This window comes from Ambystoma mexicanum, chromosome 2p (genome assembly GCF_040938575.1).
Source record: "Ambystoma mexicanum isolate Mex_15411 chromosome 2p, UKY_AmexF1_1, whole genome shotgun sequence".
NCBI lineage: Eukaryota > Metazoa > Chordata > Amphibia > Caudata > Ambystomatidae > Ambystoma > Ambystoma mexicanum.
In genome coordinates this window covers 161,962,792-161,989,680 of record NC_090923.1, presented here as the reverse complement: position 1 = coordinate 161,989,680, position 26,889 = coordinate 161,962,792, and positions in this window count along the sequence as shown.

Below are 26,889 nucleotides of genomic sequence, written 5' to 3'. Positions count from 1 at the left end.
GCCAACTTGACCGAAATAAGGGGGCAGATCCAGGCCTAATGGCTCTTAAGGATAGCTCAGGGGCAACGTGCTCGCCTTAGAAGCAAGACGACATGGAGCACCACAGGTTCGATTCACGGGTCAACGCTTAGAAACCTCTGGGTATTAAGCACGTTATAAATAACCTTTATCATATCATCTTACAGGGAGGTGCTACATTGGGGAGCAGAAATGACCACCTGCAGTTTATAATGGCCTACCATTAAGCACACGAGATGTGCTCAACCCTCTCCTCCATCCTCCTCTTATTTTGATAAGGCTCTATGTCCGTGATATGATGTTTTTCATGCATGGTATCCGGTTACTGAGGTGCCCAGCTCATATGGAGTCATGTGTTAACTTCCTGCAGAGTTCCCAGTACTCTACTGAGGTCTGGCGCCCTCTTGCCTCATGTCTCTTGCATTGTATGGGTTTGTACCTTTTCAAAGGTGTTTTCAGTCTACCCAGGATGCAAAGGCCAACTAACCCTGATTATAAAGGTGCCAGGCTAATAGATATCTGTTCACTGCACCTTGTGAAAATAAGAGAGCCATGATACCATCCAGGCTCCAGCCAAACCTCCCAACACCTTGCAGTGAACAGTACTGGAGAGGGAGTCTTTGTTTCGTGGGTGCATGATAACTGCAGCCATGATGTGGCCCTTAGGTACCGGTCCACTTCACTGAGGTGTTGCTGGTCTCCATGCCAGGTGTAATAACAGTGTTCTTGCTGATTACAATGCGGTGACGTGCGCACTGGCATTACAAATTAAATCTTCTGCCATGGAAAATGCTGTCTCTGTTTTCATGACCCCGTAGATATGAGGTAACCCGACTACTCAGGACAATGTACAGCAAATTGCACACGACTGTGAGGCACACATCTTTTATCTTGTCATAGTTCTTCACTGATAAAAACACACGCCACCCTAGCCATTCTACCGTACTGTTCTCTGAAAGGCTTTTATATGTACAGTACAGAATAGTACAGAGCATCCTTGTCCGTTCTTTAGCAGATGACGGACACACTCCAGGTTTCTGCGTATCCACCTTGCAACTGCTTGCTCTTCTCCTTCAAGTACTTGCAAGCCTCACGCTCTCATCGGGAAGGCGATTCGGATGTGTATGGTATGTACAGGAAATGCTGCTACTTGCACTCCACCAACACATACCATGCACAGCTGAACTGCGCTGTGCATGGGAGCATGAGGCTTGAACATGTTGCCATGTAAGGTGGGAAATGGAGCGTGCACCTCATCCTTAAAGAAATGATTGCCATGGAGAACAGGGCCTTCGAGTGGCAGCAAGGTGCCCATGTTTCAATATACAATGTATGCATCTCAGGATACTGTATATACGTCTCAGTATATAATGTATACAATTCAGTATATAATGTAAATATTCCTGGATGCAGTATATGCATTTATGAATCTTGAATTATGTCCCAAACGGCCCCCCATAGGTCTCAATGTCTCACAGAGCAATGGTACTCTTTTGCCTATGAAACACTTGTGTATAGGCGCGCTATAAATAAAATATCATATCATATCCTCCACACTGAGGGAGAGGTGTTGGAAGTAATGGGGTAGTATTGGTTCTCCACCGCCTGATATTGCAAATACAAGGCTGTGAATGAACTGTACTCATGGGAGTTATACATACCACACATTCCTTAACTGCCTTCCTGGTCAGAGTAGGAGGTAGGGAAACAGATGAAGGGAGGAGCACAGAGATGCAAGGTGAATGAGTTGAAAACTGGGGTGCATCTGCTAAGAAAAACCTGTCCCAGTGATCCAGTCTCATGAGGGGCAACACTGGGGCTATCTATACCCCACAACGGAATGCAAGATGCCCCTTGCCCCAAGGATGAAATATAAGAAGTCTTGGAAGAGTGGGCTGTCAAGAAGACAAGTGGATTGCACAGAGGACGTAACTCATTAATCAGGTTAACAAAATGTTATTTGAGACTGAGAGCCTCATTATGAGTTTGGCTGTAATTTATGCAACACTCGCTTACCATTACTGCCACCTGAAAGTGGGAAACATTCCCCTGATTGCAAGTGGTAGTTTGCCAGTGTTGATTTCCTGTTTCATAGTCTAGAGGACTCTATGGAGATTTTGAAGGAATTCCTATGCGTGGGATTTTTCCTGTGGTACTTCCTCTAGTTTTGGGTGCTAATGAAGAGAAAATACCTCTGCTTTACTGTCAAACTCATATTATGGAAATGCAGTGGCATCTACTCTACTTTACTGCCATTCTCATAGGGTGGCAGTGCAGTTGCTTCTGCTCCATTAACAATGGGCCTCATTACGACCTTGGCGGAGGACTATGGCGCTATAAGCACCATGGTCCATGGCGCTAAGCTGCCAACTCCGCCATGGTGGTTGGCGGACTTACCGCCCCATGCCGACCTTGGCGGGGCGGTAAGTCCCCAATCCCCATTTTACCCTTCCCCATTCCCATTCTTGCCCCATAGGGCATAATGGGAGTGGGGAAGGCGTTAATTACGCCACCGTAAATTACGGTGGCGTAATTAACATCAAGGTCCCTTAGCGCCATGGATTTTACCGCCTGCAAAAAGCAGGCGTAAAAATCACCATGGCGCTACGGGAACTCGTAGTCAGGCGGAAAGGTACGCCATGCTCTACGCCGGCGTAAAACCCTTTCCGCCAGGGTCGTAATGAGGGCCAATGCCTTTTGCCTGCGTTGCCGTACTAGTAATGAGCCCCTATATACAGAATTCGGAAACTCAGAGGAGGACAAAATGGCAACGTCTTCTAGCTTCATAAGGATTTCCACAAACGCCTCACAGTTTTTGGCACAATTCTCGTTTGTTCAATGGCATCCTGGTCCCAGTAGAGGCTCTCTCTGTGTTTCACTGGTTGGGTAGTGTCTTCCAGGTAATGCAAACTTTCCTGCTGAAATTCCAAGCTTTGTCGCAGTAAGGTCTACAGCATCTCTCAGAGGACCGGTAGGCCAGAAGTGTCTAAAGGTCCCTGATCCGGCAGTACTATTTGTATTTGTATTTTATTGATTTATAAAGCGCTTTACGCCAAAGCGCTGTTTCCTTGGGCCTCATTCCAAGTTTGCCAGTCCGGTAACAGCGGTACCGGTAAGCTTGCCGGTACCGTTGTTACCGGACAGGCAAACTACGAGTTCTGCTTGCAGGTGCCTTTTCTCCCTGGAACGGCACCCGCGAGCAGTCCATGTCGGATGCACCGACCCCATTCATGAATGGCGCCGGTGCATCCAGCCTCCCCATTCCCATTGAGCCCTATGTGGCTCAATGGGAATGGGGAGCATTTTTTTCGGGCGCCCGGGAATGGGCAAATACCGGGTCCCTGCTGGGCCGGAATGCCCCGGTAATTTCCCATTCCCGAGTGCCGGTAAAATTAGCAAGTTCCATGGCAGCGTGCCGGTTTCACCGGCAAGGCTACAGCCAAACTTGTAATGATACCCAAGTGTCTCAAGGGCTTGATCTTCACACCACCTTGCTTCCCTTCTCACTAAACCGAGGCTCACTCATGCCAGGAGGCTGATCTCTAAAGCTCACCTTTGACCCTCATGCTAGTTGTCAGCTAACCTTCTCACTGCTCCGCCATAAGCTTGTTCCTCTTCTCACGTCTCCCAGATGAATATACTGTCATTGGTGGCCAACCTCTCTGTGTCTGGATCCTGAACCAACAGGGAACTGGCCACTGTCATCCTGTCTTAACGCCAGCTCCTCCTCACCTACTCCAGCCAATAGTGTTTCCTGCTTTGGCAGCTCTTTTCCCTCATCTTTCACATGATTTAAATCTCCTTCCCTCACTCTTTCGTCCACATTACAAGTTGGACTATGTGGTAAAAATCTGCAGCAATGCAGTGGTAATTCTGTTACTGCTGCATTACCGCACCACCCAGCTACGAGTTTGACAGAGAAGAGGACGATTCACCTCCAGCTGAGAGCTGGAGGTATATCTGCCTCCTTTCTGCCAAAGAAATGGCAAAATCAGCGGAATGACCGCTGACGGGAATTCTGTCCAAATCCCCACGGAGTCCTATGGGCTCCAATTAATGGGGACTAACTCCACTTACCACCACTTGTAATCCAGTGGTAATTCCCCCAGACCAAGTGGTGCTAACCGTAATTCTGCTTGGTGGTGTTTCTGAGGATTTACCATGCACCTGTGACTGACAATTGTTCCATGTTTGGCATCGCTTACAGAGTAATACATCCAATAATTCCTAATGCCTCTGTGGACGGCCATTCTCTATGGATTGATTCTTGTTAGGCAGAATCCTGTGCAGTGCCCTTAGGGACCACTACACACAATTAAGACCACAGGTGGCAATGCAAGTTTTACCTTTGGTACAAGCCTGTACTACTATGTCAGAGGGGTAGCAGTGGTGGAGCAGCCAGGCGTATCTCAAGATTATATGAGCAGTAGCAGAGATTATACAAAGGGACAACAATTACGAGGTTGCCGAGAGGAAATGGCGTGCTTCATTAACAGCCTCTGACAAACTGGCCTGCCGCTTGCTGCAAAGGCAATACCGTCTCTCTGTCCTTACTAAGATGAGAGCTCACATCCAAGCCCGCGTCTCTGCGGCATCTAACAACTCGGCTGAACTCTTTAAAATCTGCAAGGAACTGGCCAATTCTGCTGCAGTTTCTACCTCTACTGTCCCCTCCCAGGCCCTCTGCACGGCACTGGCTTCTCACTTCATCTCTAAAACTCAGAACATCCTGTCCTCTCTTTCCTCCTAACCTCCCACTCCCCCCACTCCCTGCTCTCCCTCTGGCCCTCCTGCAGCCACCCCTCCTCCCTCCTTCTCTCTATTTCCCATGTTCTCCACAGACAAGGTTTCTAGACAAGTCTGATCTATGAAAGTCTTGTCAAAACAGGTTCACCCCTGTTCCTCCAAAACTATAAAGGACCACATTGACTCCCTGGATACAGCCCTGGCCGATTTCTGCAATCACTCCTTCGCCACTGGAATGTTCCCATCCCCCCTGAAGCACTCCCTTGTCACCCCTTGCTTAAGAAACCCTCTGCCGACCCCTCCTGTCCGGCTAACTATCGCCCAATCTCCATCACTCCTTTTCTGGGCAAGCTCCTTGAGAAACTAGCCATCTCCCAGCTAAATCTCCACACTGAATTTGTTGGTTGTCTTCATGATCATCAGTCTGGCTTCAGAGCTGCCAGAAGCACAGAAACTGCTCTCCTGAACATCCGTGAAGACCTGCTCTCCAACCTCGACTCTAACACCCCATGTGTCCTCATCCTGCTTGATCTCTCTTCTGCCTTTGACACTGTTAACCATGCCATCCTGCTCAACCGTCTCCATGATAATCTGGGTATCACTGGTCAGGCTCTGGCGTGGCTGACTTCTTTCCTCTCTGACTGACCCTCCCAGGTCCAACTTGGGTCCTTCCTCTCTGAGATCTTTTTCTCTACCTGTGGTGTCCCGCAGGGATCTAACCTCTCCCCCTGGCTGTTCAACCAATACCTGGCACTCCAGGCCCACCGCATCGCCGCTCTCTGCCCCAATTTTCAGTGTTATGCGGATGATACCCAGCTCATTTTCAGGCTACCCTCGGCCTCCTCCTCTCCCTCTCTCATCTCTGAATGTCTGTCTGCTATCCAGGAGTGGTGTGCCACAAATGACCTCTGCCTTAATGCCAGTAAGACTGAGATTCTACTCATCGGCACACCCACTCCCTCTTTCCCTGTTGCTCTCTGGCCAGCCTCTCTTGGCCCTCTTCCTGCCCCCACCTGCAAGGCTAAAAACCTCGGGGTCATCTTCCACTCCACACTCTCCTTCTCTCCTCACATCTCTGACATCTCTAAGAAGTCACACTACCAGCTGCACCTCCTCAGAGGTATTCTCCCTTTCCTCTCCTTCCCCCAGAAGCTCACTGTCTCCAGAGCCCTGGTTCTCTCTAAGCTGGACTACTGTAACAGCCTCTATCTAAAACTGCCTGCCTCTACTTTCCGCCCTCTGCAACTTATCCAAAACAGGACTGCGAGACTTGTCCTTGGCCTCAAGCCCAGGGATCGTATCTCTCCAGGACTGAAATCTCTGCACTGGCTCCCAGTGGCTGCAAGGATTAAGTACAAAACCCTCTGCATTGTCCACAAGGCCTTCTGGGGCGTGGGGCTGAAATATCTTCAACTGTGTCTTCCTAAATATCTTCCTTCTCTTCGCTCATCCGCCTCCAACTCCCTCAGGGTCAGTCGCTTATCCAAGCAACGAGTGGGTGGTAGATCTCTGTCATCGGCAGGGGCCTCCCTCAGGAACAGCCTTCCTGCCTCCCTTAAACTTGAAGAGGACCATCTCCGGTTCCGGAAGCACCTCAAAACCTTCCTCTTTGCTTCTGCTTTCTCTCCCCCTCTCCCCTGCTGAATTCCTGGCTGATACTACACTGGTTACCTGGCCACCCTTGTACCTGGGGACTGTTTTATGTAGTCCTACAGTCCCCTACCAGCACTTATCTGCACTTACCCTGGACTTGGCGCCTTCTAGCCATTACTATCTTGTTACTCTATTATCCTATGTACTGCACTTCCCCTCTCCCCTCCCCCTTGCACTTTTCCCTTCCCCCCTCCCACGCACTTGCGCGATCTGAATGACACTTGGCCTAGTAAGATCACTGTCTGTCTTCCCTTGTTCCCCCTCCCTTGCCTCGTCGCGCCTTGAAACACTTGTGTATAGGCGTGTTATAAATGCCATATCATGTCATATCATATCATATCAAGCAAACACTGACTCAAGGTTTCAGGTAGAAAAATATAAGTACATTTATTTTTAAAACATTTGTTATAAACACAACACTTCTATTAAACTTAAACACAAACCACACGTCAAAATATACTACAACTAGCCAATTCACTTTGTACAGTAAGTCTCAAGGTAAGTACCCTGTGTTTGGATGAACCAGTGTTACGAACAAAACACGTTACCGCGAATACGATTGCGATCACTTTTTGATAGTTCGGTCTACTAATTAACAAACCACACGTCAAAATATACTACAACTAGCCAATTCACTTTGTACAGTAAGTCTCAAGGTAAGTACCCTGTGTTTGGATGAACCAGTGTTACGAACAAAACACGTTACCGCGAATACGATTGCGATCACTTTTTGATAGTTCGGTCTACTAATTAAACGCGTATCCGTGACATGAAATGCTACCGGGGCAAAAACACACTTAGCACCTGAGATACCCAGAGGGAGTTGGAGGCAAAAATCACAGGCAATATTTTGGTTAGGCAGACAGAATCAGGAAACACTCAGAGACAGGCGGTCAAAAGTCAAAGGGCCGGGGCCAGGGTCAAGTGACACCGGGGGCCTGTTGCCGAAGATCACACAGTCAGACAGTTCACAATTCAACATAGCCAAGAGTACTTCGATATTGTCAATTTTCGGAAGCAAAAGTTATACGAAGGAGGGAAGACAAGGGCAAGCCTTGGAGATGAAGAAAAGGGATTCACCCAGTTTCCTCAAGCAGAACACAGTACCTTATTCCAATGGTTCGGCTGGTGCCCTGGCAGTTGTTCCTGTTGGTTTCCCGCAGACCCACGATTCCTGGAGCTTCGTTGTGAAGGAGGATGTCTGAAGAGGGTCTGCACCGCACAGGGATGAAGCCGGCAGCAGCGACGAGGAATAAAAGGTGCGCTCCTTAAAAACAGGAGAGGCTCTTCAAATGGCTATCCGGACCACTACAGCAGTGTGCAGCGATTTTGACCGAGGAAGAGGATCCTCTGGCTATGAAAGATGAGCTGGTTATCCCCACCAGCCTCAAGGGAGGAAGACTCCGGACTGGATCTCCTCTTAGTTGTCGAAGGGTAGATAGCTCAGGACTGCAGCACGGCTTCACCGGGACGGGGTAGTTACAGCAGTCGTCGTTCTCTCTGCTTCTCTTCGGTTCCTTGTAGTTCCAGTGGTGACTCTCTGACTTCTAGCCCACGAGACCTGCCTTTTATGCGCAGAACCCCTGTCAATCACCCAGCAGGGGGGTGGTCCAGCCTTGACAACCACCTCCGCCAATCATGGCAAAGTGCGACTTGGGTTTCCTCGGATACCCTGTGCATGGGGTGACTACACCCCTCCCTCACATTCAGCCCACCTAGACACCCAGGCACCTGGTGGAGGGCTTCTGAGCAGAAGCCTGCCAAAAGACGGTGAACAAAGAAGGCGAACCTAGTTTGCCGCGCAAAGTAAAACACAAGAAGGACTTTAACAAAAAGAAATGGCGAATAAACCCAACCGGAGCCAAAAGAAAGACAATTTGGTCAAGCGGGTTTATGTTTGAGGCTTACATAGCCAAGAGCAATACCACGTTTATCTAATATAATCGCGGTAGAACAGTTAGGGTAGATACCACTGCCACCAGCCAAGTCTAAATGTTAAAAGAGCGAAAAAATGCTCTAGGAGGTACAGATAAAAAGGGATACAAATTAACCCTTTCCAGTACTCCATGGAAGATGGGGTGTACTGGATCTGTGATAGATTGACTAAGGAAAGTTAATGGCAACTTTACCCTTTTCTGAGGGACTGTAGTCAGCCTTAGAAATGGAGTCGGGGGGAAGTCTTAAAGACAACCCTGTGCCACGGCACTGAAGCTGCTGTGTGACACACAACAGAAGGGGGCTACTGAAGTGGTGTACTTCAGAGACCACAATCACAAAAACAGAGAAATACACATGGCAAAACACAGGTAAGAGTGGGGGAAAAGCTCAAACTCTTACCAAGTGGAAAAAAAAAATAAACTCCAGAAGTTCAGCAAAGCTGCTGGGGGACTCACTAGAAGAGGGAAATTAGCCATAAATGTATACATTCTCCCTAACAATCCTTTAATAGGCCAGTCCACCACCTTCAAAATGTTAGTCCAGTGCATGCGAGGTGAAATGAATATGCAGAGTTCTCAAAGAGGAGGCGGTGGGTCCAGAAACTCATATATGTCCTGTTTGCTGACTGCTGAGCATGCAGAATAACAGTTCTGCTGTAACCTCAAGTTGGTAACTGTTTGACGTCCGCATACACATGGGCCGTGGCTGGCGACCCGGCCTCTGTTATTTAGCACTTTAAAGGGCCAGTAGATTCAAAATGGTGGTCCTCCTCCTCAGGCCCCCAGGATTATTAGGGGAACATAGGCATTCTCTCCATAGTAACCAAGTCCGCATATCATTCAGCGGGTGGTGACGGCTGGCATTATGGGATATCTCATCAGAATATTTTAAAAAAGAATGGACTGGGTGCCTTCTATCTTCCAGTCAGTAAATTACCTCATTCGTCGGAGTGCCGTTACTCTCTGGGCTCTGAGTGAACTTGCAATTCCCATGCTTGGGCCTGAGCATGGCTGGTAGAGACCTTCCTTCTTCTCGGGTCCACGAAATGAGTTCCTTTGAGATGCCTAGTAATAAGATCTATTATTTACGCGCTTAGAAGTCATGCAGGTTGAGGCGTGCGCTATTTAAATGGCTAATTCATTGACATCTGTTTCTTGTCACGTGCTATCTCTGCTTAGCAAAATAACAAGCATTTGGAGCTGGGAAGCGAGAATTGCACACGTTCACTATCTGTAAAGTACTTTGCATGAAAGCGATATCTAAATGTGGCCAAACCATTATTCATTATTAAATAGGAGACCATGTTAGGGAGGGAGAAAAGAGAGGTAGCGAATGTTTCCGCTAAATAGATGACTTTATGGAAAATGATTTTGCACACACATAATTAGTTCCCATTAAGCCTCAATTACTTTACGTCATGCCTGGCTGGACATTTTTACTATTATTTGAGTTCCTTTGGGGGCAGTCAATTTCTTGGCAAATGTGGGCTCCTATGCATGATGGATAGCACTCATTTGTGTTCAGGGTTGTGTGGATAGCTTTTCTAATATGAAAAGTCCTCCGCAACATTTATGAGGACAGTAACGAATTGGAGAAGCAATGGGAGAGACTGGTGATCAGGAGGGTAGGTGCAGGGTGATGACCAACCCAAGGAATCCATTTGGATATATGCAGCTTTCTGACTCAATCTGTGACTGCAGTAATTATGTGACTGTAGCAAATAACCAGCTTTCCTTCCAGGCAGATGTTAGAAGATAGCCATGGCTCTAACCTGGCTGAATGCAAAGCAATGGATTATGGAATAATGGAAGGTTGAACATAACCTTTGCATTAAACCTAGACAATTGTAGAATTGCAACCAATGCATAACATTGGACCAAGTCATTTGTTAAAGTGTATCCTATGTATTTAAACTTATCGTCCTGGTACTCTATCCGAAATCCCGTTCGCTTACCGCACCCATCTACCTGCACATATAACTCGATTGACACTTTGCGCAACAGCTCTCTGCCATAAGAATGCAGCTACCTTACATTCCACAGCATAACAAGTGAACGGTACATACACACGTAATGCCTTTCCTCTCACACAGCCCTCCAGTCTGCCTCTAGGCACCCATACGCATGCCACTTAGACATGGGCGGCTAGCAGGGATTTGGTTACCCCCTCATAACCTGGAATTGGCTATAATGCACAAACGCATTGTAGCACTTCCTTCATTTTCTCATAATCTGGACTTCTGTCCCTCCGAAGGGGTTCAGCCGAACTCAGCGCGTTGAGACCATTCCTATGGTTAAAGGCACTATGCAAATGACGAAAATGAATGAATGAATGGATGATAAAGTGTCTGCGAGATGGCAACCAAATGGAGTTGAGCAGATTAATATACAGCAGCCATTTTGTTCTGCGTGCCGGCTTACTCTGTCATGCTCAAAAGGGATGCAATCCACTCCTTTAGATCTTTATTTCTTGAAACATTTATTTATCGGAGTGCTTGACATTACAACACATTGCACAGTGCATCAATCTTAACCCATTGGTCACATACAGTAACGCAGAAAGGACAGTGACACAGTGTAGCTCAGTTGGCAATCCGGGCCTAGGCTGGGCAGTGTGTAAACGGTCGAGGGAAGAGTTTATAGTTAATCTGCCAGGCTCTCCGTATCCGACACATCTCCTTGTATTTGCGCTGAGTCTGAAAAGGGGGTCAGATATCAACCGGTTTGAACCCCACCGGCTGTAGCAGGGACCACTGCCCCTCATGATCCGAAGTCCATGACACAGCCCATAGCCAGTGTCATTTCAAAGTTTATTCTAAAATACATACTAAAAGCAGACACATAGATATGGCTGTACAAAAAAAATGCTCAGTAAGTTAGGTTAGTAGCATAAGAGTGTTTATGTGCTGTCTGAACATTAGCAGCACCTTTCAACTGTTGTTGTATATCTATATGTCTGTTTTTAGTATGTATTTTAGAAAAAACTTTGTTTTAACAGTGTTACAAATGTGTTAGCGTGATCTTATATGGCTAATGGACACCTCCTTTAGCCAACTGTGGGCTGTGCCAACATCCCGTGGGCGTCAATGGGAGAGGTAGCCTTGGCTCATTTCTTTTCTGTACTTGTATAAAACCTATGTGCGCCCCAGTTTCGTGCAAACCTCTCGCAACCAGCATTTACTGCATGTGTTTCTTGCAAAAATAGAATGCAGGCTGTGTGTCGCTCCACATACAGTCGGAGTCTTTGCATTTTAACTGGATTACCAAGTCCACCCCCATCAGGCCAGCATTTACCATGGATCCTGTACATATATCGGCCAACACTAAGCATTTCAAAGGAATGAAACAGAGAAACCTAGGCTGTTTAGCCTTCGGTGTGGGTTGCACACCCTAATACCCACTATGTGGTTGTAGTATCTGGTTCAACAATTCGAATTGCATTTTGGATTTCTCCATGTGGTACTTTATATAAAGAATAATTCTTGATTCTTTTGGTTTCCAAGTATTTGTAAGGTTTAATTATCAAATATTAAGTGCAGATGCAAATTGTAACAATGCATTTTGGACTGATTGCAGGTCTTCATCAGGGCCTTTAATCCTCATCTGATCCATAAGTAGCCAGTTACAATTTACAATCACCATTAGATTCAAACCCCAATATGATACATCTTTATACATCATGTCCATAACAAAATGTACCCAAGTCAAATGTCATTCGAGGCAAAGGAAACCACCATTTTGTACCATATTCACCACATGCAGTTTCGGTCACAATTCCCACAACATCACACATATGTTTAAAAATGTGTTCGTATATGCAATGTTTCATAGTGCAATAATGTTCGTAGAAATGTCATAAGAACCAGCCAATTGTGTGTATTTCATATCATTGTGATCATGTTCAACATTATTTAAAGAAATACTTTAGGCCATAAGACGTACCAACATCAACAACATATAGAAAATTATAAAACAAAAGAGAATAATGTCAAAATAATACATTTTAACACAGTTTGGCAATTCATACATCTTATGCATTATCTTTTTTGTGCTGATCTATACTTTAACTTACATTGTTCCTCATAAACACACCCATCAGTGTCCATGCAATGATGTTATCGAAAGTGAATGACTTTCCTCATATTAACCGTGTTCTTAAGCCCATTTAAAATAACCTGGTGTACATCAACACCGGTGGTTACCTCATAAACTCATAGAGAGACTTGATAACATATTAGTTCCCATTTGTCCTCATCCAAGGGTGCGTGCTGCATGCTATCTAAGTGGAGATTCCATATTTAACTAACAGACCTGTCTTCGCTCAGAAGAATAGAGCAGTATTCTGCAGCGATGTTGTGGAAACATTATCAATAAGTCAAGCGTGGCTTTCTAGCATGATGCCTGGTTTTGGCATAATCAAAATTTCACTTACCACTAATTGATTAAGCGTGTCCTATTCTCGTGCATTCAATCCTGGAACTCCGCTCAAAGGGAATGTCAAGGGAATAGCGAGGTTACCACTGCAAATGTCAACTCATGGTAGTCATGGTGATCGTCACATGGTCATCCAAAATGATGTACCATGTTAGTTCAATCAGGATCAATATGTCGCCCATCTTGGAATGGTGCACACATTGATGTATATAGTGCAAGGGAATATACATCAACATTTATCGGTTCTGCATAACACTCTTCGGATCTAATGGTCACCATTTTCTTATGTAAATATGAAAATATTTTCTCATGAGCAAGTTATTCATTGCTATTTATCACATAGTGTAATAAGCTTCGGACCTGTGTATCGGGACATGTCGGTGTGCTAAGTGCAAGTATATGTGTCTATGTGCTGCAATGTTGGTCATAATAAACAATGAATTGATTAAATCATATTTTCTCCATATTGCAATGTATAGGGACATGTTGGTGTACTAAGTGCAAATATGTATGTCTAAGCGCTACAATGTTTGTCATAATAGACACTGAATTGGATACATCGCCATTTTCTCCATATCGCAATGTATGATATACAGTCACATATATGTTCGGACTATATCGCTCTAATTCATTGTTCTCATAATAATTCTCTTGTTAAATTTCTCTACAATGCTCTGAAGTTAGATGTTGTGATAGGTCGGTCTCTTGTGATACCCCTGGTGGGGAACCTCTCTTATTCTGTTCATTGACCCATGGTGATTACTCTTTCTGTGGATCTTGTAACCTTGGTGACCTATGAAAGGGGGGGTCCTTTCATAAATCTGATATACTCAAAGGCCTCTACTTCTGATGACACGGCACTTACATTTCAAAGGAATTGCCTCTTGGCAACACTGCACATTAATAACAGTAGCACATGTGCAAGCACATTTTGTTTCTTAAACCCAAAACTACCACCCCCTTCCCTCACCCCTCTCCCAACCAGAGGAATGTGTATCACACACCTGTCAACCCAACAACAACTGAAACTTTGCTTGGTGGAGCTGTTCATCAGCTACAGCCCAGGCATCAACACAGCCTTAACCCTATATATCTTGAACATATTTCTGGGTGCATAGTTTGGAATCAACAATGTGTCAAATGAGAAATTTGTAACAACCATATCAATCGGAACAACAATGTTCAGTAGGTAGATACCATCCACAAACAACAGATGAATTGTGCAACGCATCACAAGTATTTCAGCAAGCATATACCATCAAGCTCGTCTAGGCAGCAGGGGCAGTACGACCTTCGTTCAAGCAGGGGAGCGCTCATCTAGAAACTTCATGGCTTCTTCAGGTATGGTGAAGAAGTGCACCTTGCTGCTATGTTCAATTTGTAGTTTAGCTGGGTATAGCATAGCATACTTCACACCTTTGTCTCAAAGGCGCTTCTTTACAGCCATGAAGGATTTCCGCTCCAGCTGCACCGCGATCAAGAAATCAGGGTAAAGGTGAATTCTGTTATATCCCCAACATCTCTGTCCTGGTAGTTTAGCAAATGGGCTATTATTGGGTGGGGTGCCACGCAGGTCTGGGTTTAGTGGCAAGGGCCCGGCAGGCACGTTCAATTACAATTTGTGGGTATAGTTTAGGGGCCTCCAGGAAGGTTAAGAGGGTCTGTTCCACAAAGTCTTTCTTGGATCCATTAATGTAATCCTCTGGAATGCCTATTATCCGCAAATTATTGCGCCTCGGTCGGGATTCCAAGTCATCATTCTTCTTGCTGATTATCAGCACATGCTTCGAGAGTGAGCTAACATCTACTCTGAGTGAAATGATCACATCTTCTGCCGTTCCCACCCTAGTTTCGGCTTCAGAGATGCAGAGGCCAGTTTTCTCCACACAGGACTTTATAGAGCTGATCGTACCACTCATGTCATAAAGCTTGGTATTAATGACAGTGAACCCCTCACAGGTACAGAGGGTTCTGGCACAGCTGAAGCTATACGGTAGCCACCTCCCTCCACATCGACAACAGTGGTCCCCATGGGTGTAATGAATGCAGGCCTGTAGGATAATGGGTGCCAGCCGGTAGCATTTACCTTGTTCCAAGCCACGCAACTAGGCCCATAATCAATGACAGCTTGACTCTACCACAGTGGTGTCTATTATCTAGTTGCTTAAATGTGGGCCCTAGTCTGGAGCATCCACGCAGTATCGCTAGTCTGAGTCGTGCAGGTGGCGTGCTGTATTATAGGCTGTAACCCACTTATGGCATACCTGATTGTGCTAACAGTCTCTCACTGTAGATGGATGCACTCCTCTCCGGTTTGCTGGGCCATATGCAGCCGGTATAGCGCAGTCAATGTCTGCTTTAACGGCCTCCAGAGGATGGGCGGGGTGTCACGTATCAACACATAGAAAGTTTGCCTCACGGACAGCATCCAACACGGTCGTGTCACCCTGGAAGGGATGTGGGCCACTGCAGGTTGCCTCGCAGATTAATGTCCACCACAGTCTTGTCAACTTGGGAGGGTTGTGGGCTGTCGTAGCAGAGTTCCCACTGGGTCCTGACGGCAGAGGTGGTATAGCTCACAGCTCCGTTGTGCGGGTCAGGCTGTCTGCTTAGCCGGCGCATCAGTGGCCTCATCGGTGTCTGAGAGAACAGGGTCAGCGCACAACCAAGACTCGGGCCGCTGGCTTAATTCAACTGCACAGCTGTTCCAACACAGTATATTGCGAATTCAAGTCGATGCGCACCCCACAAAACAAGTCTTTGGCCGTGTGAGGTTCTCGGGCGGCGAAGCTCCTCGTTTAGGCGGCCATCTTCTGCCATGCGCAACAGTGCATCCCTACTCTTTCAGACCTTGAGTAGGCAGGGGGCCTGACATTTTTCATGGACTGTACCCCTGCTTCTTAAAAGCATGTGGAGTTGGTGTGAATAGTTATAATGGGAGCTATAATAAGGGCCCTTTAAAAGACAATTCTTACCTAGAAAAGTTGTATGCGAACAGACGTTGTCTACTCACTAATTTTCTGCCCACAGAGACTGAAGGATTGGGTTCTAATCCAGAGTTCAACTTGACCAAAAATGTTTTGGATGATGTACAAATCACATTATCTTGCCTACATTGTTAGGTTAATATGAGCCAACTGCTAGCTACACCTCGTAGTGCTGAAATAATTACAGGTACCCAACCATATTCCGGATTTTGGCTTAACAGTAACCTTATAAACGTTACTGTTATTTGTACAGCACCTCATGTTAGCGATGCCACGTTTACAACAAATCACCTATTTAAAGCGCTTTACTGCGCCTTGCAGCTAAGGCTTTGATCTAGCAGATACATCTAGCAGCTGCATGAAGTACGCGGTTTAAGGGTCTTTCTCCTAACTCTTTAAATCCACATTGGGCCTCATTACGATCCTGGCGGTAGACTGATAACGGCGCAGGTAGTGCTGCTGGCGCCGTTATTACTCTACCGCCACATTACGAGTTCTGCTCGCGGGCTGCTCTGTACGCCTCGTCAGACCAGACGTGCAGAGCGGCACCCGCTAGCAGAACAGGATGCTAACAACGGCCCTGTTATTAACGGGACTGTTGTTAGCATCCTCCCCATTCCCATTGAGCCCTATGGGGGCTCAATGGGAATGCGGACGTAACGGGTCCGGGTCCCGCAAATAGGAATTTCCGGGCCCGCAAAGGTGTGAATGGCCCGGTAATTCCATTTTTCGGGACCCGGACCCGAGTTTGGAGGTAGCCATGCCGGTAAAAACAGCATGGCTACCTCCAAACTCATAATGAGGCCCATTGTATCAATTCTTAGTACCCGTTCTATTGTTTTCAGATGTAATTTGTTTCTTTAGGGTACTCATTATTTCGGAATAGAAAAATTAGCCACATATATTTTCTAGGTACAGAAAATACTACAAATTGAACCACCATAAGGGACTTGGGTAATTATAGGATGTGGATTGTGAAATGGTCAGGGGTCTGATCCTGCGAAGATGGGATAGAGACCCCTCTTGACCTGGGGTAGGAGACCGACCACCATGTTTACTAGAGCCAATCCTCCTACCACAGAGGCAGGTTGTGGGAGATGGGAGGAACCCAGCCTCTGTCCCATACATCTCTGCCTGCCAGCAAATGTCAAGTGCCACTGTCAAACACCCATACCTGTTATCTACAGACTTACTTCCCCTCACTTGTCTCTTTCTGCCTGTAACAAGCACCTATCCACCCATGGGTTGGGTGCGCTCCTACAACTGTAAAATAAAATAAAATAAAAAATAAATAAATTGCTAGCCAGTCGTTTTCTCTGTTTCTCTTAGGAGTACTCCTGCCACAAGTCCTTGCCGTGGATATCCGATCGGAAGAGAGGCAGCAGAGAACGATAAAGCAATGAACATCCATGCCTGCCAGACCAGCACCATCCCATTGTGACATGAACTCTAAAGGCATCTTTGTTCATAGAGGCTCATCATTTCACTGACCAGGCAGACCCACATATGAAAGGATGCATGGCTTAGAGGCAGTTTTATATTTTCTGGCATTCGTAACTCGGCCCAGAGGGAGAATAATGACATTGGTTGGCCTAGGGAACCATATGACGCAGAATGACAATTAGGAGAGAAGAGGTAGGCTAAAAGGGAGCAGAGGGTACTTGTCAGTGTGGGCCGTTCAGGTGAAGTCAAGGGAGGAGAAGGTGGACCAAGGTGACCAGGCAGGCAAAGAACAGTGAAGTTGAGAATGCTAGAGACTTAGAGAATGCTTAGGCAAGGTGAGGGATTTGTTGATGAGAGAGAGTGGTACTTGGGTTTCTGAGTGTATATAAGGTGAGTTAGTGTAGGTGAGTATGTAAGCGGGAGTGAGTGAATAAAGTAAATTAGAGAGTGAAAGGAGTGTGATTGGGGAAGAAAGTGTTGGTGGAGTGTAGAGTAGTGGAGGGAAGGAGACGAAGAGAGTAGTAGAGAGAATTGGGAGGAGAGATTAGTATAGTGTAGGTAGGGGAACTACAGGAGTGTAGTCGAGTGGAGTAAGATGAGTGAGTAGTGCAGTGTAGTGGGAGAATAGCGTAGTGGATTGTAGAAGGCAAGAGGGAGTAGTGGAGTATAGTATGAAGGGGGAGTAGTGGAAAGCAGGGGGAGGAGAGAGTAGTGGAGCGTAGGGGAGGGGCGAGTAGTGGTGAGTCATAGTAGGAGAGGGTAGTAGAGAATAGAGGGAGGGGAGAGAAGTGAAGACTAGTGAAAAGAGAGTATTAGATAACAGACAAGCAGGTAGAGAACATAGGCAGAGAGAGAGATAACACACCATTGGAGTGACAGAAGAGGGAGTGACACAGAGAGAAAGAGAGAGAGAGGGAGAAAGAGAGAGAGAGAGAGAGACAGAGAGAGAGAGAGAGAGAGAGAGAACAAGAATTGGGCGAGATGGTGGGAGGAAGAACTGGGAGAAGAGTATTAGGAAGAGACAGGAGATAGAGGGAAGATCAGGGTAAGGGTAAGGAGTAAGAGGGCATGAGAGGGAGGATGAGTGGAGCCTGGGAAATTTGGCAATTGGAAGGCATCTACTACAATTGTAAATATGTTGTTTGTTACAATTCAGTTCATACAGGCTTTATTCGATATATGTACCATCAGAACACACTTCATACATAAAAACATCATTATAAAATAATATTGATTAGAAACCTTTTAAATCCATTTTAAAATAACGGCATTAAACACTCTCATTCTCCTTATCCATGCCCTGTGTAGATACTTTGCCACCAAGTGGACCAGAGATAGCTCACCGTTTGTAATGCAACAATGTAGTGCTTCCACAATCCCCCGAATTATATTGAATCTAAACATGGGTGATACATATCTAGTGCTTAGGGCATCATACCCAGGGTTGTCCTAGGCATTCCCAGAGGGAGATAAGGCATTTGCCTTTATGCCCTCATCATTCAGTCAGCTGTAGATAATAGGGATAAGCAATCACTAGGGAACACTTTGGGGTTCAGGGACACCTGGGCTAGGGAGGGAAAGGCTCACGCGAGATGAGTGAAAGACAGAGGGCCCGTAATGAACTACTTCTCCAAAATCTTAATAAAAGCCCTGGAACCTACTGTGAGAGTTGTTATGTTGAGGCCGGTGAGAGAATGTACAGCTCAGAAATGGTGCTGTACTGAAAACACTCTTCTCCTTGCACTGCCCAAAAGTTCAAATCAAATCCTGGCCAGTGGGTGTGTGGAGAGTCTGCACAATTCACACATTAAAATAAACGTGACATTTAAGGATGTAAGTCTAATGAATGTGTGTGCAATTTACACAGCAACTGTGTCTATGACATATGTGTACATTTCAAGTGATTCATGCAATATAATCTGTCTCAACCACGTGCCCCTCACACCAACAGCACCAAGAAACAGGCCTTCGGGGTATCTCTTCCATTGCAACTAAACTCTTTCACGCCCACTAACCTAAACCATACCTGGCCAGTCTACCACATCCAATACAGTGACAGACTCATTTAAAGTCTTCAAGAACTGCCACCAACCAACAATAATCATACAAACGTTACAGAAACAGCTAGACCAATGCTTTCCTAACTAAGTATAATGCTACAGGACCTCTGCTTTTCGCCTGATGGAAGACTGAATCTCTTACTTTGTCGGTCTATTCATTCAACAGGACTCCCGAGGAGCCTGCCAATTACCCCTCCGGCTCCTCACTTCTAAACGTTTACAGCTTCCTCTCATTCTACCCCACAAACCCTCCCCCCCTTGCCTCATTTATTTCAGAAACCATGTGCACGGCAGCAGCTCAAATGGCAGACGCGTTTTGTCCAACTTTATTTTACATTAAATATCAGATTAAATATCAGACCCATAGCGATATTTCATATTTAATAACCTCCACAGCTTATCAAAAGTGGCTGACTTACCCTGTCACCTGTCTGGATAATCATAAACATTGTAGTATAAACTATAGGGCACCTGGCGGGGTCCTGATTTACCCAGGTGGGTATACGTATCATGACATAGGGATGTACAATGTCCATGTTTATGATTATAAACAAATAATCAGGATGAAGAGATCCGATAGAAAAACCAAATGGTGCTGTGTGTGTGTATTTATTTTGCAATCACACAAAAGTTATGGGTGGCTCAACAATTTACTTTACGTTTCTTTCGATAAGCACGAAAGATGAAGGAAAAAACGGACAAAGTTGGTTATACAGTGGTAACACATACGGGTGTCGACCTCAGGAGTGTTGAGGTCAAAACTTGATTGGGATACGTGTTTCCTTTCCTGTTGGAAGGGGTATGAGAACCCACTGGTACAGGAAAAACACGAGCCTGAGACTTGGGATGGTCCAAGGCGTGGTTTACAAAAAGTGCACACAACAATCTTTACATATAACATATACGAGGGGGTGGTACAGTTGTGTCACGTGGATCGACACAGGGTGTGTTTCGGCCAAAAAAGGGCTTGATTGGAGCCTGTCTTTATGCTGGCCTGCGTCAGGAAGGGCACCTGTGGCGGTGCTGTCCGTAGTATCTGTGGGTAGAACAGAGCTGTAAGGATCTCGAGTGGTCATTTCCTATGTACTAAAGGTATTCAATACAGGCCAAATGGTGCCTGGGTGATACATCACATGGTGTATCCAGAGAACAGCTTACCTACTACTGTGGTAGCAGAGGGTTGCTGTCGGGTAATCCTATGAAAATGCCGGATTGCCTGTGCGGCACGGGCACTGGGTGGGTCGGCTGTGGTTTCCTCGGGGCCGACGTATCTCAGAGTCTCACGGGACCGGGATGGGCCAAAGATGGACCCATGTCTGGGAGGAGAGCAGAAAAACAGGTGTATAGTAACCCATGGTAGTAGTAGTAGATGGGTATAACAGTGGTGATGATCCGAGAGTGCTGGATGGTTTTTGGTGACCGGCACTGAGTCGGAGGCAGATGGAAGCCGTGTTACACCGTGTTGGAATTTACTGTGCGTGCTCATAGGGTCTTAAAAAATGGTGAAGAACGCCCCCTAGTGTGGCGGACTAGCACGGGGATGCTGCAAATAGCTGGTGTTTAGAAGAAAGACCGAATAGGTGGTCGCTCTCAGGAGACCGAGTGCTGGTGTGAGCTCGGTGGTGGTGCCTAGAGTAATGAGATTAAATTTGCATTATATAACTGGAGTGTGGTGCACTTGTGGTACATCTCGACTGCTATCCAGTCCTAGGGAAATGGTAGTAGTTATTGACCTAAGTTAAAAAACCAACTAACTGGGAAACAATCAGTTTGAAAAAAAAAACATATTTTTTTAAAACTTGAATTGTAAAAAGCCGCAAAATCATGGCGGCTGCTAGCAAGTGTGCAAGTACCCTGTTGAGCTGGGAGGTGGTGCCTCATGTGAGCCTGTGTCCTCTTCACCTGTCCCAGTGTGAAAAATAGGCAATCAGTGCTATGGTGACATTCCTAAAGAACAATGATAATGTAATGACAATGTAGGTCTCCAAACATATGATCAGTCTCTACCTTGTAGAATGTACCTGATGCTGCTACTCTTACCCTTAACCATTAAAAACACAGCATCTCCACCCTACTGAACATATTTGTGTTTTTCCTCTGATCATGCTGCAGCAATGGCTGGGGTTGCTCTATCAAACATATTTAAAATGCGCTTAATACCCAGAGGTTTCTAAGCGCGGACCCGGGGATCGAACCTGTGTTGCTCCGTGTCGTCTTGCTTCCAAGGCGAGCACTTTGCCGCTGAGCTGTCCTCCCGAGAAACATGCATAAAACAATGTGACTCTCACATACAGAGAGAGAGATAGAGCAACAGAAAGAGGGAGAGAGAGAGAGAGGCACACACATTGAGCCAACCTCTTAAAAAGTAATGCAGATAAAAAATGCACAGAGGATGGATATTGTTTTATTTTCATCCCTTTGAAAAAATGTTCATGTCAGAAAGGTGTCCCATGCATTTCCAATAAATGATGAACTGACCAGTGCTTTCGCATACATTTGCTATCCAATCGCATCACTTGCACCAAAGAACATTGTAAGAATCGGGTCTATAGTGTAACACTGTGAGACACAGAGAGAGAGAGAGAGAGAGAGAGAGAGAGAGGGAGAGAGAGAGAGCAGAAGTAAGAGAAATCTTGATGGGTGTATATTGTGCCGGGTACATCCAGCATCTAATAAATGAGTGCTCTGGAAGACCTGATTTAGGCATGAACTTTGGAGTGGGGATGTGTGGTATTAATAGGCTTGAACCTGCCATGTAGAACCAGGTCTCTCTGTGTAGTTTAAGGTGGTGGGGGATGGAGAGGTGCGACGATTGGTTGGGGAGGAGAGAGGGCTTGGGATTGGTGCGGACTCCTGTTATGGTCTGTTTGAGTTCAAATCTGTATTAACCAGTGAGTGTTTTAAAAAAATAAATAATTCTTCATCGGATGCCTAAAGCGCCAGGTTAGGTGTCAATGAGCCGACTCAGTCAAATATCCAGAGTTACATGCGTGTGGCATATGTTGTGAGACAAAAGTGAAAGGGCCTCATTAGGACCCAGGCGGACTTCGCGGTGCTAAATGCACCGCGAAGCATGGCGGAAAGCCGCCGATAGCGCCATGGGGGTTGGCGGATTTACCGCCCCATTCCGACCTCGGCGGAGCGGTAAATCCCCAATCCCCATTCTGCCCTTCCCCATTCCCATTTTTGCCCCATAGGGTATAATGGGAGTGGGGAAGGAGTTAATTACGCCACCGTAAAATACGGTGGCGTAATTAACAACGAGGTCCCGTAGCGCCATGGTTTTCTCCGCCTGGTAAAACCAGGCGGAAAAGGCCGCCATGGCGCTACGGGAACTCGTAGTATGGCGGAGAGGTACGCCATGCACTACGCTGGCGTAACACCCTCTCCGCCAGGGTCCTAATGAGGCCCAAAGAGTTCCATCTCCGTCACTGGCACATTTTCGACTGTCGCTCCCTCTGATGCAACTTTCTTTTCTTGATCGCTCCCAATCACTACTCACCGTACAATCTGAAGTGATATTTATTGCATATAGCATGGGGCAAAACCCACATAATTATAATTCAGGAGGGAAGCAATCCAGACTCCAGTTTTGCTCTTCACAGTGATCCATACACGTGGCCCTGATATCTAGAAGACCAATATGCACCAATCGATTATATTTAAGAGTTATATCAGAAAATAAATGCTGGCCACATCCAGGATGAAACTGGGCACACATCGCACTGCTGTTGAGGGTTCCAATCTCTCTCTTTTCATTCACTCCAAATAGTGTGCTACACAACAAATCCCATGCGCTCACATAATGGTTGAGGCCACACACTTTCTAATAAAGACAACTGTTCCATGTGATGATGTCAATTTAAACAATATTGACCTAGAAAACATTTACTAGACATAAGTTCCTTTCAATATGTTAACCAGAGCAACCTCCATCCACAGCCTATAACAGGGCCATGTCCCTGTCAGGGGCAGACAGGGTGGGTACCCTCCCAACCAGGGGCAGGAAGCTTACCAAGACAAAGGAGGGAGCTATTCCTGTTCCTGATGCGGGGAGTGGGCGATGGGGGAACCGAGCGCCTGAAACCATGTCATGTGTCATTAATTAAGACACTCTTTGTCACATGATGTCTCCCGGTACTCTCTCTGCACAGTGTTCTTTCCCTTCTCTTTCCGAACTATAGTTCACATAGTGAACCAGTGCACCGACAATAAAACCCTGACTGGAGTCTGGGGAACGGAGTGAAGACGAGACAGGGAATGCACTTGAAATTCGCTTGTCAAATAGAGATGAGGCAGCAAGGAATTGACCTATAAACAACAGGAGAAACCCAGCACAGGAGGTAAATCACAAGGAAAACAAGCAGCATGAGCACTCTCTGCTTGCCTGTCAACAGAGATTGAAAATGGGGCAGGGCTAACAGTGTGTTTTAAAGCCTCTCACCTGTGACTCACCTCCTGGGGAAAGAACAGCTTTGGATTGATCCCTACAGTCAGGCGAGCAGTGCAGCCAATGGAAGGAGGTTGCAGAGCCAGCAGAAACATAGTATTTAGGGAGACAGAATGAGAGACATAATGTGGTTTGTAGAGGTGAGGTTGGGAAGTGTGGAGGTGGACTGAGATACCAGACGTAGGCTGGACGGAGGAACAGAGTGGCTGTGATTTGGTGGCAGAGTTGAGGAAGAGTGCAAGGGAGCTATTTGTGAGAAGGAATGGTACCGGTTGGGTGTATAGTAGTGTGGGTGTATAGTAGTGTGGGTGTATAGTAGTGTGGGAAGAGTGGTGTAAAAGGTGAGTGAAAGAGAAAAAAGAATGATAGAGTAGAGATAGAGAGAGGGAGAGAAAGTGTAGTTGGAATTAGAGAAAACGAGAGAGAGAGAGAGAGAGAGAGAGAGAGAGAGAGTGCAATGTGGTAGTGGGAGTAGTGATGGTAGTTGCCATGAATAGGATAGGCAGAGAGAGTGTGGGATTGGTGATTGTGGGTAGAGGAGAGGCAAGGAATGAGGGGAGTCTCGAGGAGCGTAGTAAGGAGTGTAGAGTAAATAGGGCAGATGCCAGTAGAGTAGAGAGATAAGGGGAGAGGAGAAGGGTGAAGAGAGACAACTTGAAGGGATTGAAGAAAGAGAGTGTGAACATTGTATGGACAGAAGAGAGAGAGTGGGACGTCTGGAGGGACTGAGACAGGACGGGAGAGAGAAAGGGAGCGGGACAGGAATAGTAGAACAGAGGTAGCAGTAAGATCAGGGAGAGGAGTGAAAGGGAGCGACTGAGGATGAGACTGAACCAGAGTATCTGCTATTGGCAATATTTCCCATCAAACCATATTGATAACCCACACAGGCTAAGGCATCCGTAGAAAATCCCTGGAGGGGCCACATAGATAAAGCTGTCGCCTTTAGGCATTCACTAATAGCTAGCACTAGATAGTAGGTGTAACGTTTCTCTAGTTCCACACCTGAGGAATATGGAACCTGGGCTAGGGTTTCAGTAAGTCCACGGGAGGAGGAGAGATGGGCGCACCATATTGTACCCACCCTCTCCCAAGCTCTAGAGCAATACAGTGAGCACACTCCTCATATTATCATTAAAGTGTTTGCTCATATTGACATTGAACAACCTACATATCTTAAGTTGTATAAAACAATTAAAACACTTGAACTGCTTCTTGAAGTCTGGGTATTCTGAAGATCATCTGTGACAAACTCCAAAAAGGACACGAAACATACTTTCCACCATGAGGAAATGTAAATGAGGAAATGTAAATGCTTATGTGTTTAATTTTGTCATCAATATTTCAACAATGTATTATATCACTGGTCTCAATCAACTTCACCACTAGTGACTGTCCATGTGGCCCCAGCATGCCCTAACCAGCTTTTAACAATGGCCTTCTGGAATATCAGTTGCACCTAAAATGTAGGACTAACTCTGTCTCTCTTGGTAAAAATTGATACCCTTCCGAGGCATCGGTTGTGAAGCTTCCGGTGTCTCTTGTGATGTGTCTGAAGTCTCAATACAATATACATTAACACAGACACCATAGAGTCCTGTGTGAACGGCCTTGCACTATGGTTACATGGGCCACTGACGATATGTTGACCTGAAAGCCACGTGACCTTGCTCTTTATTTCTTTGTCGTAACCTTGATTCCAACACCCCTGTATCCTCATCTTACTTGATCTCTCTTCTGCCTTTGATACGGTCAACCATTCCATCATACTCAACCATCTCTGTGATAACCTGGGTATCACTGATCAGGACTTGGCTTGGCTGACTTCTTTCCTCTCCAATCGACCCTCCTAAGTCCAACTTGGGTCCTTCCTCTCCTCTATCTCTGTCTCTACCTGTGGTGCTCCCCAGGGGTCTATCCTTTCTCTCTGGCTGTCAAACCAGTTCCTGGCACTTCTTGCCCACCACATTGCCGCACTCTGCCCCTACTTCCAGTGCTATGCGGATGACATGCAACTCATTTTCAGGCTCCCTTCAGTCACCTCTTCTCCTTCTCTCATCTCTGACTGCCTGTCTGCTATTGTCATGACTACTGTGAGGAGGCACAAGTTGTGCCACAAGCAGGCTCCCGCCAGAACCCTGAGGGCCTTAAAACCACTGCAAAAGGAATCCTGGAGCCAGTCCTGGTGCCTTTGGCACCTTTGGCACCTTTGGCACCAAACGTTTATGTAGGAAGGAAGGACTGTTCAAACTAGGTCCCATTTATGTACATGGGTCTTTAAATCCAACTAATGAAGCACCCACACAGTCTAGTTCTAAGAACCAAGCCATGTGGTCTAGTGTTTTGGGTGTGGCAGCCCCGGAGCTACTTTCCCTGGTACTACTTTACCTGGGCTATATTAACCACACCCTGACTGCAGAAAACGCTTCGTGTTATTCTGCAACCCGCAGCTTGACGCTCACCGTGTCCAGCTCCTGGTCTTCAGCATCTTCCTGTAATCCTGCAAGAACAAGAACAAGATTATTCTGTCTTACCTGAGAAAACACCATCCAGCACTCAGCATCTCAACTGGGCTGCAATCTGTGGAAAACGAGAGAAGAAGAAACATCACTCACCTGTGAGTACTAGCTTAAGGACTTCTGGCAAATCGCTACCACCGCTGCTGTTCAAACATTGCAACCTGCAATAACGAGAAAGGGAAAAACAATATTAGAACACACGCTTCCAAAACATCGAATTCCATCAGTCTTACCAGAATTCCATCGCGCTATGCCATGCTTCCATCCAGAGCACCACAGCAATCACGGTAAAGGAAAAGAGACATATTCAGGTTCGCTTTCAATATCAAAGAACCGCAGAGCGCTGTACTTACCTTAACAGATTCCGGGTGCCTGTTTTTCATCGTGGTCTCATCCACTCGCAGCACCACAGCGGCCTGTGAGGAGAAGAAGAAGAAAATACAGGTTAGCTTTAAAAGACAATAAAGACGCTGTGCTTCGCGCTTTCTCTTACCTAGAAAACGTGCCTCTCCATCCAGCACACCAGCATCAAGACCTTCACACCTGAAAAGAAGGAGATAAAGACATTAACAAATTCCACCATAAACAGAACAAAGACTTACAATTAACAAACCTACCTGCCTACCAGCAGATTCAGGGCCA